The sequence below is a fragment of the Haemaphysalis longicornis genome, unplaced genomic scaffold (assembly GCF_048455015.1).
Source record: "Haemaphysalis longicornis isolate Haplotype H1 unplaced genomic scaffold, Haemaphysalis longicornis Haplotype H1 scaffold_1, whole genome shotgun sequence".
Taxonomy (NCBI): Eukaryota; Metazoa; Arthropoda; class Arachnida; order Ixodida; family Ixodidae; genus Haemaphysalis; species Haemaphysalis longicornis.
The window spans coordinates 425,320,783-425,338,911 of NW_027526203.1; the positions used below are offsets into that span (position 1 = coordinate 425,320,783).

The window sequence follows — 18,129 nt, forward strand, 5'->3', positions numbered from 1 at the left end:
TAAATAAATAAATAAATAAATAAATAAATAAATAAATAAATAAATAAATAAATAAATAAAACGTAGGAACAAGATCATGCTCTCATTTTTCCGCTTGGGAACTTCCCGGCAGATGACAAAGCTCCCAGTAGGCAGAGGCCAACATGTCTCTACACTTAAGCGTCCCTTTAAAAGTTGTACACACGTCTGCGACTTTTTGTTTAAAAAGGGAGGTATAAAATGTGAGGGAAAAAAACCTGGGGGGTGCACCTCCTCAAGCTTGGGCTTATTGCGACAAAGCAACGGTAGACGTTCGGCCCACCTTTGACCACTGGGGAATATCAGTAGCATTTGCAGGGCCAGTACTCACCTTCGGGTGAACACGCGCATTGATGCCGGTTACAAACTGAGAAATGAGGAGGCTTTTTAATGCGAAGCATTGTTCGCCGAGTACTCCCACAGCCAGGACCGTGTAACGCCCCGCATTTCCACAAAAATGCAGATATCGCGGAAGTTCCACCTGCAATCGCTGTAATGGCGTAAATGGAGATAAGTGGGCGAACAAAATTTTGAAAAACTGAGAAATAACAAAAATGTAAAAAAATACGCAAAATGGCGAAACGTGTAACGCCATGCATTTCCACAATAAGGCAGATTTCGCCAAAGTTCCGCCTGCAATCGTTATAATAACGTAAATGGAGGTAACTGGTAGGACAGGATTTAGAAAAAAAAAATACTTTGGATGGAGAAAACTCACACTCAAGACAGGCGGCATCAGAATGCTACGCATTAGTAGAGAATTCTCTGAATTTCTGCAGAATCTTCTTTTCGAAATGAGAAAACAGCAGAACTTTGTAACGGCACCAAAATGCGACGCTGTCAAAGCTATTATGTGATATGTCTTGCAAGTTAGCTAGGGGAAGTTTACAGCCACAATTTGTTAAAAATTAACAATTTAGTTAATATTCTAATTATTAATTTAATAATATCTTAAATAACTAGTTAATCCCGACTGACAATACGAGTTGTCAGGAGGGCACTCACAAGGAAGCTGCCATGTTGGTCATATGACGTCAAACCAAAAGCGCACTCCCACCGGGAAAATGAATTTGGCTCATTTTGATCCGTGCCTCAACAGGATCTGGCTGTATTTTGATACGAAAAACGATCTGGGCGTTATGGTACCTATTTTGCTGCAACCTGTTTTCCAGGGAAAGTTGCAGAGTTTTTCTTGTCACTGATGTTTTATCTGATTTAGTTTCGGTTTCTGGATTTGTCTCATTTCAAAAAAAAAAAAAAAAAAAAAGAAACTCCTCAAATGTTCTACTCTAGAGTTCTGCTACCGTGTGGGTGAGCTATCCCCATACAAGAGGATGTCTACTCTGTTCCTACATGTAAAGGCTGCACATCCACAACCATTTACTGGCTGCAAAAAGCATCACCATAGTGCAAGCGCCATAATACCGGAGCGAACACATGGCAAGCTAAATGCGATGAATGAATGGAGGCTAACGCCTTACGGAACACGCAAGGCAACGGACGCGCGCCCCTATGCAGTACCGAGAGGAAAGCGCCCGCAGCTGTCGCTGTTAAAAAAATATATATTTTTTGCGATTAGGCGCTGGTTGATGCATTTTGCAACGGTCACGAAGCTCTTGATTCCAACTCAGGTGGTAACAGTAACATCATGCGTGACTGCCTTAGCCTCAAAGGAACAACTTGCTTTATCTGAACTCAGAGATCACAGGATTCTAAGCTCTTTAGACTTTTGTTGGATGATGATTTACTTTTCTTTAATTGATAAGAACAGGTAGAGTTTCTCTATCCCGCTTACCTCATATTTCTGTTCAAAACCTAGTGGAGCGCGTCACAGTTAGTCTTGCTGTACTATGATTTTATTGTGCGTTCGGTAATGAAAAAAATCTACACATTTCGTTTTTCTATGTTTCAATTTACCGTATTGTTATTAAACCACACTCCTAGTTATTTCTGTGCTCAGTGGTCTTGTTTTCGAAAGCATTGCGCCGGTCTTCACTGTCTTGCGTGCGTAATCGCGCGGACGGCAATTAAACTTCGCAGTTCGATATCTCGGAGTACGGATGCGCTAGAAGAATTCTGCGAAATGAAACTGCGTGAAAACACGATCGCGTCCAACTTTTCAATACCAACATGCCTGCTTACTGCAGTCACTAAAAAGTTAATTTTAAATTTTAGTTAATTAAGCCACCGACATCAATAATTACCACCTCATTCTGTGTCCCCCTGGGCGCATAACCTCAATGTAGAGGTGGTCTTCACGTAAATCTGAGCGCCTAATTTTTAAAGACCTCTCGACCTTACTTTTATCACCATATATATATATATATATATATATATACATATATATATATATATATATATATATATATATATATATATATATATATATATATATATATATATATAAAACTCGATCTAACGAAACGATCTAAGTTAAAACTCGATCTAACGAAACTCGATTATTTTACAAATTTCCCGAGCTAACGAACACATTCAGATTCCCCCTCAGGTGCCCATAGGGCTCCATGCTTTTATGAACTCGAACTAAAGAAACAGATCCATCGCCATTCCAGATTTGACGAAGTATTTCGAGTTCCGTAAGCCCTCAACAGAACCAAGAAGAAGAAATCGTGCCCAGTTCCTGAGGACAGCTTCGTCGGCTTGACGATGTGGCAGCAGATCTGAGCTTCTACGAGCGCCGACGCAGACACAGACACGACAGAGGTTTTGAATGATGAAGAAATCGTACCGCTAGTTTCCGGCTCACAAGAGGCGTCAGAGGATGCTGACGACCCAGAAACCGCTGAAGCTCCTGTACCCGCTCCAGGCCAGGTGATGGACGCTACTGACTTGCTCAAGTGCTTTGCTGCTGTTCACGATAGAACATTGGAAGAGTTGGACGTGCTTGCGTGCTACGAAAGGTCTATCCGCCCAATGCTAACGAAGCGCACGCTGACGAAAATCACAAGCTTTTTTTTTTCAGGCAATAAATTCATTTCTCCCAGAACCCCTGGCGTTTTATTGTTATTGTTTTCACCGCAAACTTTTGGCTCATTGCTAAATAATCGGCCGGCGGGCGACGCGGCTGCCTCTGTTGCGATGTCAAGGTAGCTGCTGGGACGCGCTTCCCATTAGACATCGACTTTATGACATCAACTGCTTGTGAAATGACAGTCCCACTTTTACGAAGTTCTTGATTTAACGAAATAATTCCCTGTTCCCGGTGACTTCGTTAGATCGGATTTTAGCTGTATCTGTTACACATGTGTAACATGTGTAACAGCCAGCCTCTCGCTCCTCTCCGTGTTACGCCATCTGCTGGAAGATTCGTCATGTATCCAGAGGGCTCTAGTGAGTGCCACCTATCTAGGCTCACCATAGCCTACTTACTCCATTAAATAAACTCCATTCCTATTGTCGAGTGAGCTGGTCTTGTCTGTTTGGCCTCCCACATAAACAGTGTACATTAAAAGAACATATGCTATATGCGCTTTGAAACGAAGTTCTCAAAAGTGCGTTAAGTTCAGGTAAGAGTGAAGTAATCCCCCCACCCTTGAAAAATAAAAAAAGGAAACGCGCTTCCGAATGGAGCTGCTGGTGACCTACAGGAGCACTCCCGAGACTGCAACCAGCACAACTAGAAGCCCGAATATTGTTTGCCGCGAACCGCTTTCCAGCCGTACACAACCATTCGTAATGCAAGTAATTATAGTGAGATAATTGCACCGACTTTCTACTTTGGTAATAATGGAGAGTGACTAAATATTAGGCAGTATTGTTTTGCCTTAAATGCCTTAATGCAGGAAAAGATTTTTTAAAAATATTTCGCATGCACTTTAAGGGAAATTAAAGAAGGGCTTCCGATTACGCGAATCTATTCGCGGTGGTCGGTGTCGACGAGCGGTGCTGCTGCCCCGACCCGACTGCGCGCGCGAAGCCGGCTGCAGTTGTTGTCGGGAAGGGGACTTGCTGATGGAGGCTACCGAGTTGGCCAAGCCTGCTTTGCGGCCGCAGGAGCAGCGAGAGGGACAAGACGAGCCCGAAACAGCGTCCAGGGAAGCACGCGCTTATCGATCCTGGCGCGACTAAGCCGACAGAAGGCATCCACGCGCAGTCAAGACCTGGGGACCCCATGACGTCAGTGCCTGACTCCCCGTCCGAAGTGCTCACGAGCGGCGCACCGGATACGGCCCCCGGTGTCAATGTGTTTCGACAGCCCCACTGCGCTCGGGCCTCCCAGGGGTGGCGCGAAAAACCATGGCGGCAGTCCGTCGCCGAGGGGCCTGGGACCCATTAGAACACATGCAGCGAACACGTCCACCCAGCAAAAATCTATACTGCGCTCCCGTGTTCCGCAAGCTGGGGTGAGAGGCAGAGAGGGAAAAAAGAACATTCGGGAGGGAGGTGGTGGTGCCTATCACGGAGTGCAGCACCACGAGGGTCTCCCCCAAGTACTGCAGAGTACGCGAACACATAACCCCATTTGCGAGACACGGGGTAACTTTGTAATAGCCATTTCAGAGAGCACGACGAGTCGCATGCATAGATATATGGCCACTACGCCTGGGAGAGGAGCCGCTGTGCGGTCACCGCCACAACGCGTGTGTGTAGTCTCGCCGGTCGGTCGAGCACTTAGCCGAGTTCCGGGGCGCGCATCCGAGTGTCCGCTCGTAATGGCCCGCGCCCACTCCGCCGCCACCGCCGCAACAGACTCATCATTCTCGCTTAAAAGTGCAAAACGAATCCGGCGGGATAAAAATAAGAGCCCCGTGAAACGAAAGGGGCAATGTTCTCTAAATATGGCCATGGTGAACTTAGCTGGTGCCGAAAGCGGCCGTTTGAATGTGTAGATATACCATGCACTTACGGTACTAATATGGAAGCTGGGTCCTTGTTGCTGTTAAGACAACTTAATCGAGCTCACCACTACAGGTGGTTGTGAAATCGAAGCAGCGCACTTGTGCTAATTTGCCGCACATTTTCCTGCTCTCGTCTGATTATGCACTTGTGGATTAGCTTAGTTGACAGAGTTAAAGGAGCCATGAAGAGAAAATACAACTTCCTTTAATTTGAAAGAACTAGGATACAGTATCTCACTCAGCTGCATTGCAGCCCCAAAAGATGTTTTTTTAACGAAAAAAAGCAAGAAGTATTTAATTACTTTCAAATTTTGCGCCACAGTGACGTGTTATGAGCGAGATTGACGTCATACGGGCCAACAATAAAACATAATTTTCAGTCCGTTAACTGCACGTTAGCATTCAAGTGATGCGGTAAAATGGAACTAGAGACCCCATTACAGACGTCCAGTCATGTGTCGTCGCGACAGGTCAGTTAGGGGGGCGCCAATTGCACAAACAAGGTTCCGTGACGTCACAGAAAAGTTGCGGGAAATTGGCTAGGGGGTCGCCACGGCTTCACACGTTTTCGTTAATATCTCCTTTATTTTTTCGAAGATTGCGATGATATTGGTATCATTGTTATCGGGACTAAGCAGTCTTTCTAATAAACCCAACTTGTATTTTCTCTTCATGGCTCCTTTAAGGAGGGAAAATGACCGACGGTTTGGCTGTGCCAACCAGAAAATATTGTGCGAAAGCAGCATACACTGCTGCTTACAAAGCCTTATCCAGTACACCAGTGCGCGTGAGTGAATACTCTGTGGATACGTATCACTGTTCTATTCTTCAGAGTACGCGCACAGGATTCAGGGTACCCGCACAGATAACGGCTTCCGTTTGGCATTGACTTACCCGGTGGTGTAGCCAGAAATGTGTTTTGGGGGAAACTCCGCCGCTAAAAAAAATTTAAGAAGGTTACTTTCCGCCCAGACGATATCTTGTTTTCGTTTCTTTATCTTATTCTCGTTTTTATATTTCAATTTATATATTGAGTGGGTAAAAAGCACGGAATTGATCAGCAGTCTTTATAAAGACTCCACACGCCGCACCCGGCAGAGAAGGAAACGGGAAGTAGGGGCAGGCTTAACAAAAGACATTTATAACACAGCAAACCTTGAAACAAACAAAATCGAGTAAAGAAAACCCGACACGGGAAAAAGCTATCGAACTCTCGACAATGAAATATACACAATGTCCTGAGATACTACTGCCTTACAAGCTCAAGAATGTCCTATAGAGACGTTGCGCTACAGGCGAGGCTTACGTACTTCATCGGTGTAGACGTAAGGAAATCGCAGCGTGGCCGCGAAGAGCTGGTACCCGCATGCTGTCGTCGCGATGTTGTGCGACTAGCGTAGCACGGCTGGGATTCCGGAAGACCTTGCCGTTACTGGGGCGCCGTCGTAGCACAGGAAGACGGTGCAATGCCGCTGGCCGAAGACGCGCGCCCGTCGCCGCTGGAGCCGCCAAGGCGTGGGTTAACGGAGCGTCGGGAGACTGGATCCAAGGCGTTGTCGGCCCGCTCCCACCCAGGCTGGTTAGCGACGTCGGTGCCTCGGGTCGCTTCACCCTTGGCTTGGCTGTTCCGGAGCCTCGACCTCCCCTTCCTTCTCTTCTTCCCCCTTCTTCGCTGGGGCATCATCGTGGGGATTGTCCTTGATTCATGACACCAATACGCCTCTGTAATTGTGCCACCATCAGCGAACTTGATTCGAGATGTGGATGACAACTACGCCTGTGACTTCGGGCTATGGATTCCCTGGAGTCCCATGCTCTGAGACATGTAAGAACGAATGTAAAGGCTACCATAACCATGCATCCCTCGCTACAATTCTATGGGAATGTTCTCCTAAGCCCACCATACTTTCGTCAGATTTTCAAATCATCACACAAGAGCTGTAGGGGATAGGCCTGCTCAGCTCCGATGCTGACCTTCAAATAGCTCCCGTACAACTAGCCTGAGAGGCCGCCTGAGGGAGGCAGGCGTTTCTGGGATATTCCGCTCCCTGCCCCCCATGAATCAAATAGTGTTCACTATCATCATGTACGCTTGTTAGGCTTCAGACGGGAGCGTGAGAGCGTCATCATCCTCCATTCCTCTCCTTTTCCCTTCGCTCCGTTACTTCGACTAAGGGCCTTGGCCAATTGTCTCCTGCTAGGTCACGGTGTGCTAGGTATAGTATATGCTTAGGCTGAACGTTTGGCAGACACCCAACATTAAGCCAAACGACCTGCCCAGCAACGTTTAATTCGTTCTACGTCAAGCTTCGGGTACCGTTTGACGACGTTAGACCTCAAAGCGCAACGTATAGGCTTAACGTTTAGCTGGAGCATACCCGCACCCCTCCCCCCTCCCGATGCGTCACCAGCAGTTAGGCTGGCTCCTTAACAAAGGCGCCGCAATTGCTAAGGCTTACTCTTACATGCGCGAAATCCGGGGAGGTAGGGTAGAAGTGCTTCAGCACTGATAACGCACGCATTTAGTATCAAAATTCCTCGTTGCATTCTGAGAGAGCCTCCGCGGTAGCTCGGCGACTGGGGCGATTCGCTTCCGGGCACGAAGTCATGATTTCAAGGTTCGGCCGCTACGGCTACACTTCTCATAATCATAAATAAAAAAAAGGCAAGTGACATTTCCCTGGTAACGTTGTCGAGGACCTGGTAGGCGAAAATGAACCACCTGACTGAACTATCCCGGAAGCAAGAAAGCGAGTGCGCCAGCAAACAAGCAAGCCGCCATACGTGATACGATGCAGGAAGCTTTTATGCGTTATTTGCCAATCCCCCATGTTATGTAAAGGTGTGGCACAGTTTTGTCTTCTTGGTGCCAGATGCCACTCGTGGTCTGAATAGCAACAGCTTGACCTATATGTCCTTGCTCAATCACCCGCGTGAGTATGGGGCCCAGTACCAGGTCTTTTCTTTGTCGCCAGATAAACCTCAAGATTTATCTGTAGCAATGGTATGTGCGCTTGCATATTGTGGCCTTGGGTAGAGGTGAACTGTGCAAATAATTCAAAACGGCTAATAAAACTTGTGCCTAAAATGACCCAATTTTACTTCCCTACCAGCAAGGGAGTTGTTGCCCATTGTTTCCCGCCTCAAAACCCCAAGAGCTGAACTATATATGCGTACTTACAAGTGCTATTTATGTTTAAGTGTCCTCATACGCGCGCTTGCTCGCACGCACACAAATTTGGGGACGGGTTTGGTGATGCTTAAGGCAGTTTGGGCCGTAAAATTCTTCTGTATACGCCAACTGAGATCCCCTTTCAAGAGGCGTACAGTCAATAAAACCACAACATTCAACTCACCATATGATTGTACTAGCTTCGGCGATAAATGGCGGAGTTAAACATTTTCCCGATTTACGATGTCTTTCTTAATTTGTGTGAAGGCGCGTCCATAGTTAACCGTCCTTTCCGTTGTTGACCTTCCATTTTCAGTCAACCATCCTTCCCGCACATGCTGGAATTTTAGCCTTTTCCCAAATTTTGGGATGGCGCTGAAGGACCTGTCGCGTCAGTAGTTGTGACGAGTCCTCCCTGTTTCATTCTGTTCACGCGTTCTTTCCTACCCCAAGCATTTCCACCCATAGTTCAGTTTTGTTACTTAACTTCACCTTAGTTCTATTTATCTTTGCTTCAAGCTAAATACCTTCTGGAGCGATGTACGGCGGCAAGTTTGCGTCAGTTATGAGATGATCTACGCAATTTCGCAGGAAGCAATATGCCGGATCAAACCACTTTGTTGAGGTGCATGCATCGCTACACAAGCCGTAAATACACGCAGCCACAGACAGGCCCATAAAATACGCACATTTCTTGCAACAGGGAGGTAAACGACGCCAGAATAACTGTAGCACAAAAAATCAACTGGCTGCTGGACCCAGCCAGCAGCCAATAGCACATGTTTCGAGAGAAGGGAAATAACTTAAATTCCGGCGTTCTGACTCTAGCGAATAGATGCATTTAGCGGGAGCTACAGCAGCTTCGAGACATTGTGAGTATCCGTTTCAGGCACGCCCCGACCATTCTAGAGTTAACCGCGACGCCTCATAAATTTCGCGAGTCGCGCAATCCACGACGCCTCGGCGTCCCGGTGCGGGCAAACTCTCCGGTGCGGGCCTTTATCCCTGGCAACCGTAGCGAATTCGTGTTGACAAAATATTGAAAGGTGCGCAATTGCTTACGCCGAAAGTGCTCGTTCGAGCGTCTCAAATGGAAGCGCTCCTTTCAACGCCGCGACCACAACAGCGCCGCATCGACGCGATGCCGACATAAACCTCGGCATGCCAAACAGGCCGCAAAGAAAGCGGTCATGTGCTGGCAGCCCCTCCAGGAATGAACAGCGTCGGGGCCACACCAGCACCTCGTGGACCTTTCCTATTACGTTGCTCCTTCTTCTGCTGCCCCCCTCTTCCCTTTTGTCGGCGTGGGTCCAACAGTGGCGAAAAAAGGGGGTCTCTTACGACCAAGCCGTGACGCGTTTCTGGTGTAAGGGGGCGGGCCGGTTTAGGGACGAGGCAGCGGGAAGTGAGGAGACTCTCTGGAAAGCAACTGGCGGTTTATTGTGGCACGGGGCCGAGCCCTGCGGCCGATAATGCCTCGGTCAAGGATGCTGGCGGACGCAGAAAGGAATGGAATGATGAGCCTTTCTCTCTGCCGTCTCTCATTGTGCGAGTAGCGCGGGGTCGGAGGGGCCCGCTCACTTGAAGCGAACGGTAAAGTTTGATGAATGTGCGGTGCATCGAAGCGTCGCCGCCAGGCAGCGTGAGCCAATCATGAGCAAACACACACCGCCGACCACAATAGTTTAGGCCCGTGAAAAGGCGCCAGGGGGCGACAAGACGGGGAATGTTTACAACTTTATTTCCGCCTTCGCGGTCTGCGCTTTGTCCGTGCCCCGCTGTTTTGCTAGCCCGCACGAGGTGAACGCGCAGTGAGCCGACTGCCGACCCTACACGCAGGTAGCTTTGCTTCGCCCGCTGTTATCCGAGCGCCAGCGATAAATTGAAAGGTGCAGGCGATTGTGCGCCTCTATGAAATTTCTTTCCGTCCCACGGTGCAAAGGCATTTGAAAAGCGTTTGGCAACTCAGGGATAGTGCGATCATTTACGCTTCTTCGGCAATATACTTCTATTTTAAGTCAACACTGCGCTCCAGAACCCTTTCATTAGTTACTCCTGCGCTTGCTTATTTGTTCTAAAGATGCTGCTTCTATAGACACTTCGATTGCGTGAAATCGCAGTTTGCTTTTATTCCTACAATGGAGCGCATTTTGACAACACAACGCAATAATAAATAAAGGCGACGGAAGGAAAAAATAATTATAAATCGAGAATAGGATGGCTGTTTCAAACATTGCACTGTGGTCCCTCGTAGTTCATATGGCTGAAATAAGATAACGTCAAAATGATGCACCTATAAGATGTGGAATAAGAAGCCGTTCATTGCGAAGATTGGCCAATTTAATTCTATATGAAGCACTTTATTGTGTGCCGAGTGGGACATGGCGCCGTACTTGGCGGCAGGCGGGAAGTTCCTCGACTCCGACATGCAAGGTCCTAAGTCGAACATTCTTCTGTTTTTCTTCTGTGCGTGTCCTCATGGTGAACCTTATGCAATTTAACAAAAAAAAACATTAGCGTTCCCCTCACCCCATGTGTGGGAGGACGTGAGTGCGAAGTAGTTTGACGCATGTTTTTTATCGTTGCGCGAGTACGCACGAGTACGCAGATCCACGCTTACAACTACTGGGTGCTTCCCCAGTTGGCGTTGCCTTCAGTTTTCCAGACATAAACGTCTGGGTCAGCACGACGATTCTTCTCCCTGCGCTCAGCTACGTCGCTCTTAGGGAGTTCTCACTGACAGCGCCGGATTTGCCCTTGCGGTAAATCGGATTGGTCGTATCTAACCAATATAGTGTTGTTACAGCTCCTTATTTATGCACAGGAGTGGCCTCTAAACGACCTAGTGCGTCGGTGGCGGTAGCAACATCTGGGTGTCAGGAAGCAAAAAAAAAAAAAAAAAGAAAAGAAAACGGAGAGCGTTTTCTGTGCTCCTTAGAAACCACTGTGCGCAAAAGACATGAAGTTCAGGGGGTAGGCTTTAAGAAGCCGAGGCGGCCGCGCCTGCAGCGTACTATGAAATGCAAGGGTATCATCCTTGCGAGCCGCGGTGGCTCAGTTGCTTAGGCATAGCACATGAGGCGGTTTCGATTCTCAGACGCGGGGACAGTTTTTCTGGTAAAGGCCCCCTACCCCCCAACGGTTTCATCACCGAGGGCAAAAACGCCAAGGCGCCAAGAATACACTAATACATTACATGCCTCGCCCCTCTCTCCCCAAGTTTCTCGTTAGGGGTGATGGCCTGGGATTTTTTGTTTTTATGGTGTCTGTTTTGTTACGCTTTTTTTTTTTTTGCATGTTTGACGCCCCAAATATAAGGGGGGCTGGCACCGGTTGCGGCTGCCGTGATGATATCAAAAACAGGCTCAACAGAAACAAACCTGTACACCATAAAAATACAAGAATAAAAACAAGAACAACGACGTGCGCGCAATGCGATAGCAGGCGCTACCGAAAATTCCAACGGCACACGTCCCGTTTCTCCCGTTTTGCTACTACTTACATACCTACTTCATGTTATTCAGCAATATGAAATAAGTTTATACTCTCTTTCGTGCGGCGTTTCTATAGCTTAAGTGCGTTCGGGCGCTCAAAACAAGAACTTGAAGGACGAGATTTCCAGGCAAGTCATAGATACCTAGACGTTCTAAATTAATTTGCTACCCTTTATTGCGTCCCACCTCCAATCCAAGTTGTAGCTTCAGCGTGTGAAACCCCAAATTGAACATCTTAAAAGGACGCAATTCTATCAAAGGCGTAAAGGGATGAGGGTCAGCATACTCACGCTTGGTAGTTTCCATGACAGTTACAGCAAGAAGCCATTGTTTGAACTACGTGGCACAAGCATTTTGAAAATCAGCGAAATCACCATGCAATGGCTAGTCTTACTCGCTCTAGCCCTTCGCGTCAGCTCGGGCAAATGTCGGGGTAGACTTCTTAGTGTGGTACAGCGCGAACAGACGAAGGACACCGGAAGGAAAGCACAAGACAAGTGCTGACTTGCAAATGGTACTTGATTGGAAGCAATACGGGTGCATGATCTGCATGTATACATTCAGGTGCAGTCCATGGGAACAAAATTGGAGCATAGCAAAAAACCAGAATAAAAGGAATCACAACCGCGCACATGGCTAGGACGTATCAAGAAGCGTTTTCTCCGCTTTGTACAGCACCAGAGAAGGTTAGCTTACGCAAGTGCCCACATTCTTGCCCGTACGATAGGTTTCAGCAACTTAGCACGTCAACTGGTTCTTGTGGGTAAACAAAATATCGCTTATTATAAAACACGGCCAGCAGCCACATGCCCACGGGGATAGGCTTGGGGTCACTTCTTTTTAGCACTTTAAACGGGGCAAAGTGATTGCGAGAGAAAAAAACAAAATTTCGGCCTCAGTAAGCATAGGCAGCTTTAACAAAACCAACTTAGGGTTTCATTGCTCGTACAGAAAACTCAAAGTTCGAACAAAATTGCAACAGCAACAACAAAGAAATAAAGAGCTAATAGGTAGTGGTGAATAAAGCGAATGATCGCGGTAACACTGCAGGTGAAGACGGCGTCTGAGCGAAGCCAGCTTATCGTACACACCGGCGCTCAAGTCCCTCACAGTAGCTAATCAATGTCTTGAGGGCGTCGCGGCGCAAGCTGCAATTATTCTGCCACAATAGCTGCTTAGTGCACCCGCACGGAGGCTAACGGGCCCGCTGGCGAGGCCTGCACGGTAGCGGCGAGGGGCCCTTCCGAGGAACGAGTCGGGCCGAGTCAGCGGCCACAGTTTTGTTGCCGGGCGGCGAGGAAGTGACGGCTCAGCTCAGGAACACCTGCCCGTCAAGCGTAATAGCGGGCCGTGACACCAGGGCATATTTGATTTAATAAAGGGCGCCTCTTCGTCAATGTCACCGCGGCACAATGATCGGAGCCGAACGCGGTTGCGGAACACGCGGAGAAAATTAGACGCCGGTGACTCGGCCACCCCGGGGTCAACAGAGACGGCAGTGACGAGCGGCTGCGCGCGGGATCGCGCACAACGGCGGCCCCTCGTGTCTGCACGCATGGAGAAGATCGCCTCGCGGATCGAATTAGGGCTCCCGCACAGGTCGACGAGGGCTCAATCAGTACTCTGAAATGAAGACGGGGGCGGTTTCGATGCCGCGGACTACACGCAGCACTCTTTCGCCCCAGTGACGGCGCAATATTCGACGTGAGGGCTCACTTGCATCCGAGCTTCGCTGCGCTGTTGCAAGTAGCCGGATTCGTTGACTCGTCCGTTAGATTATCCGGTCACGAGGTTGTTGAAAAACGGAGAATAACAACAATGAAAATACGGCTTGCTCGTGAATGGCATGCTTATATCATTGTTCAAGTACCGAAGTCGCCTATGATCGTTGTTTGTACGAATACAAAAAAAAAAAGGTTTTTAACCGCAAAAAAAAAAAAGCAGACATTAGAGCCCGTCAACAACTGTGAAGATACAAGACCAGCGAAGCTGTATTGGTGGATAACTATATTGAGTTATGCATGGTGGCTCGCTATACTGATCGAATAAAGAAACACACATAACTTACTTACAATGAATGCTAACTTAATACTCGCATAGTTTTTTTTTTCGGGATAGTTTCGACAAAACAAGAGCTGCAGCCGTTTTCTGTAACTATACGCATACGGAAACGACCAAGTATTGAGAGCAGACAGGAAATCTGTACCGTTTACAACTTCACTGTGGACTAATTGTGACAAGTAAATCAAACTCGGTGTAATGATGAAGCAGTCTTAGAGGCCAATTTTGGTCTGAATTTTTCCATGATAGCTGCATTAGATTGATAGCTACTGAGCATTTTACACTATCTCTGGAGCAAGCACGTGGCCCGTGAGGGAGCGCTTGCCGTAAAAAGTGATGGCTACCTCAGCTACGTGATCAATTCTCTTGAGAGAGCACGAGGGAGAGTAAAAAAAATCAGTTGACTTTCATTTTTGCTGAAATGCTTGTAGGGCGTATGTGTGCAAATACCAATCGAAATTTTACTGTCTAGAATGATTGACGAATGTACCGTAAATTGAAATCTCGCAATACTACCCGCCGCGGTGGCTCAGTGGCTAAGGCGTTGCGCTGCTGAGCACGAGGTCGCGGGTTCGATTCCCGGCCGCGGCGGCCGCTTTTCTGATGGAGGCGAAAAGCAAAAACGCCCGTGTGTACGAGATTTCGGCGCACGATAAAGATCCCCAGGTGGTCGAAATTAATCCGGAGCCCTCCACTACGGCGCGCCTCATCGCCTGCGTTGCGTCGGCGCGTTAAACCCTACAATCAATCAAATCAAATCTCGCAATACTGTATTTACGAGCGTATTGAGGAGGCGGCAGTGCAAACAAGTGCAAGGACAAAGGAGTGCGGGGAACATAACACGATTGTTTCTAATTTGTGATTCAACATACTTCTCAGTCATTTAGCTTAATGAAACTTGTAAGGACTACAGTCCGCGATGTGACGAAACAAGTACGGGAAAGTACATTACGATTATTATGGCACGTTGGTCGGAATTTTTTGTGTCGTTGTTCGTCAGCATAAAACGCGTTGCGGTTAAACCAGCTTAAAAAGTTAAAGATCCCCAGGTGGTCAAAATTAATCAGGATCCCTCCACTACGGCGCGCCTCATCGCCTGAGTAGCGTCGGCGCGCATTAAACCCCACAATCATTCAATCAATCAATGGCCGGTGGACGGGCTGTTAAGTCAATGCGCAAGTCGTATCTTTATTCGAGCCCGCACTGTTCGGCGGGCGCTGGCCAAGACGACAGCTCACATGAATGCTGGGGAATGGGAACGAAGAGCGACAGGGGACGCGCATTGGCTGACGTCCCTTTGGGAACGCAAGCCCTCCACGTTTGAAAGAAGCTATCTCTGCGCGCTCTCTTCACTTTAGTTTTTTAGATGCAGAGCATCTCATTCACTCGCCTTGTCCCTCCGGCGTCGTCGTCGTCGGCGTTGTCCACCCCTCCCCCATTCTCCTCGCCGCGCCAGCTGCGCTCTCCGCCGCTCACCCCCTCTCCTCTCCGATAGCGAACACTCTCTCGCGAGGGGCATTGGATTGGATTCGATTGGATTGGATTGGATTGGCTTGGCTTGGCTTGGCTTCGCTTGGATTTGGATTGGATTGGATTAAAGTGGATTGTGTTGGATTGTGTTGCGTCATAGCCGCGGCAGACGCGCTGGGGCCGGCGCATGTGCAGTACTGTCTCTTCCGCGGTTTCCTCTCCTTCGGGCGCGCTGCGCATATAACCGGTGTGCCGTTCTCCGGCGAAGCAACAGCCACGCTTGGCTCAAACACCTAGAGTGCACGCCGCTTTACAAGTAAGCCAACGTCGTCATCGACTGGGACCGGCTTACACAGTCCCCTCAACGTTATGTGCGCTATAAAACGCTTCGCCGCTCCGCCTATGCGTCGCATCTACACAGGGGTTCCCGCGAGGGGAGGTGGGAGTTTCTTTTGTGATATCGCCCGCTCTGTTACAGAACGGTGCGGATCGACGCGCAAAATATTGCCGACATGCACAATGCATTGCTCCAGCAAGAAAAAGAAAAAGAAAACAAAGTGATTTCCTCGACGCGGCAGGGAATTGATGATTGCGGCACCAAAAAACTTCTGGCAAATTTTTAAAGTCAATGGGGACGCCCAGTGCGTGTACTATCTAATGTATCCGCGAATGAGTGAAACGAGACCCGTTTCCCGTACTCTTTATCCAGTATTCATGTTTGAGTTATGTAATTGCTGACATTCCTGATCTGTGAGCATCACAAATATGGTTTCCAGGGAAAAGATGAAACATACAAATACCCATAACGAGTTGATCAATACTGAAGTCAACCTGTTAATTTGATGCAGATCCTTTCAAGTATTGCGCACCCTTATGCTCGCTGATTACTCCCTCGAGACTGCGGTGGCTACCGAGATATTTCGATGACTATCCCAATTCAACCTGCCGTGGTGGCTCAGTGCTAAGGTGCTGTGCTGCTGAGCCCAAGGGCGCGGGTTCGATTCCCGGCCGTGGCGCCGCTTTTGTGATAGAAGCGAAAAGCGAAAACGCCAGTGTGTTCGAGATTTCGGCGCACGTTAAAGATCCCCAGGTGGTCATAATTAACCCGGAGCCCTACACTACCACGGGCTTCATCGCCTGTGTAGTGTTGGCGCATTAAAACTTCATAATTAAGACTATCCCAATTCTTCTATCACGGCTCGAAAAATAGGCAATCTTTGCCTCATACTATATGTGAAATATTGCCACGAAATCTGTCATGTTTCTAAATGCGGAGACTGCCTATACGTACTTATGCGGATTTGTTTGCCGTTGGGGTATGTGACCTCTATGAACGTATGAGAAAATCGAACAAAAATGAACCATTTGATAGGTGGATCCGAAGCCACGATTCGTGTGCGCTGAAGAGTTGTCCACCAACTTGACGGTCGCGCAGTTGTTGACGTATTCCAATGGAGAATAGTTGAATGCAGATATTAGGCAAAAAAATTGCCAAAGGCAGTTGGGTCTGCTTACATATAGGAATGCAAAAAACATTGTAGTCCCGCGGGTAAAATGTTTTCGCGTAATGTTCCTACACGTATTACCAATACGAGCATGCGACTGCAGTGTCGCGGGTATTCTCGGTGTTGTAGCTGGAGCACTTCGCAAGTGGCAGAGCGAGCGCTGCGGCAGTGAACATTGTTCCTTATAAAGGTATATGAAACGTAAAAACAGGCAGAAAGTTAGGAACACGACACGCACTTTTGGGACATTGCAATAATTTCATGTCCACAATTTCCTCAGACGTCTTCAAAGCTTAGTTACACAGCTTGAGATCCAAGTAAAAGTTGTCTGTGGTCACGACATTCCCTTATAAAAGGGTTCTAATAGTTTCCTGAAAGGGGAATTTCTCGTTAGCACTTACTGAGCATGATAAAGAAAAATATTGTGGACTTTTAAGGCGACCTTGCACCAATGCATCCGGGTGGTAATGTGCCACCTCTTGTAAATTTGGATTATGCAAGGAATTGAGTACAAATAAGGATATGATATTATTCATAAATACATTAATACATACGTATAGTTATATAAACAAAAACAACAAAAGTCTGCAATTTAAAATAAGCTCAAACAGAAATACCTGCGTGCATTGGGGTCTTAACGGACGCACTTTTTGTTCGTCCGGAGCAGTGCCCTATCAGAATGACAGCAATAATTAATTAAGCATGTAGCAACAACCACGACAACACCTTCGTTCTACCGCTGGTATACAGTGCGAAGGTACCGCAGTGCTAACGCATTAGGCTCCTACTGTGACCCATTCGAATCTTATGCGAATTCTCAAGGGTGTTTTAAGGCGCAAGCCTCAAGGGGACACTGAAGACAAAACCGAAGTTGGTCGAAATAGATAGACTGGCATCTCCAGAAAATGAATATATCAGTCTCGGGCAGTACCTTGAAAATAATCGCGTATATAATCTAAAAACGAACATCAGTCACCCAGCAGACATGACGTCAACGGCGACTGAGAGGAGGGGACAAACGTTACGTGACGAACAACAGAACGAGAACCGCGCGCACAAGCTGTCAAAAAAGCACGCAAAATCTTTATTTGCACGTTAACTTTTCTAAGTCATAAAGAATTATAAATGTACTGGTGCCGTCAAAAGTTATTGGAACCCGGTCTCGTGAACTTAAAGGAATTTCTCCTTCTGGAAACGGCCTGGCTACATTGGTGTTCGTTTAAAGTAGTTCTTCCTAGTAGAAAAAAGCTTTCTGTAATCCGATAATGGCTGTTATAAAGGCAGTAAGACAAATATTTTGGGATATTCACAAATCCTTGTTCCAATTACTTATGACGGCACCTGCACAGGTATATTTCAAGCAGTGCCTACATTCGCAAGCTGCCAAGCCGCGGATCCGGTCGCGGTTGCGACAGCTATTGCAGGTTCGGCATAGTCACTTGTCTGTTATCTACTTGTTTACATCATGGCGTAAAGTATCGTGTCGGCCTTCCACAATTCCGCTCTTCTGTCACAGCAATGTGCGCCTGATAGAACAAGTATTTTGCTCC

The 18,129-nt window shown here is 47.6% G+C and overlaps 1 long non-coding RNA gene across 1 annotated transcript in view; it reads right to left on the bottom strand.

The window, feature by feature from the left end:
- Positions 1-354: 354 nt before the first annotated feature.
- Positions 355-18,129, bottom strand: part of LOC144155685 (uncharacterized) — a 131,567-nt gene continuing 113,792 nt past the window's right edge. Inside the window, exon 4 of the long non-coding RNA XR_013319609.1 lies at positions 355-508. This is a non-coding gene — a long non-coding RNA (uncharacterized LOC144155685). The remainder of the gene's footprint in view (positions 509-18,129) is intronic.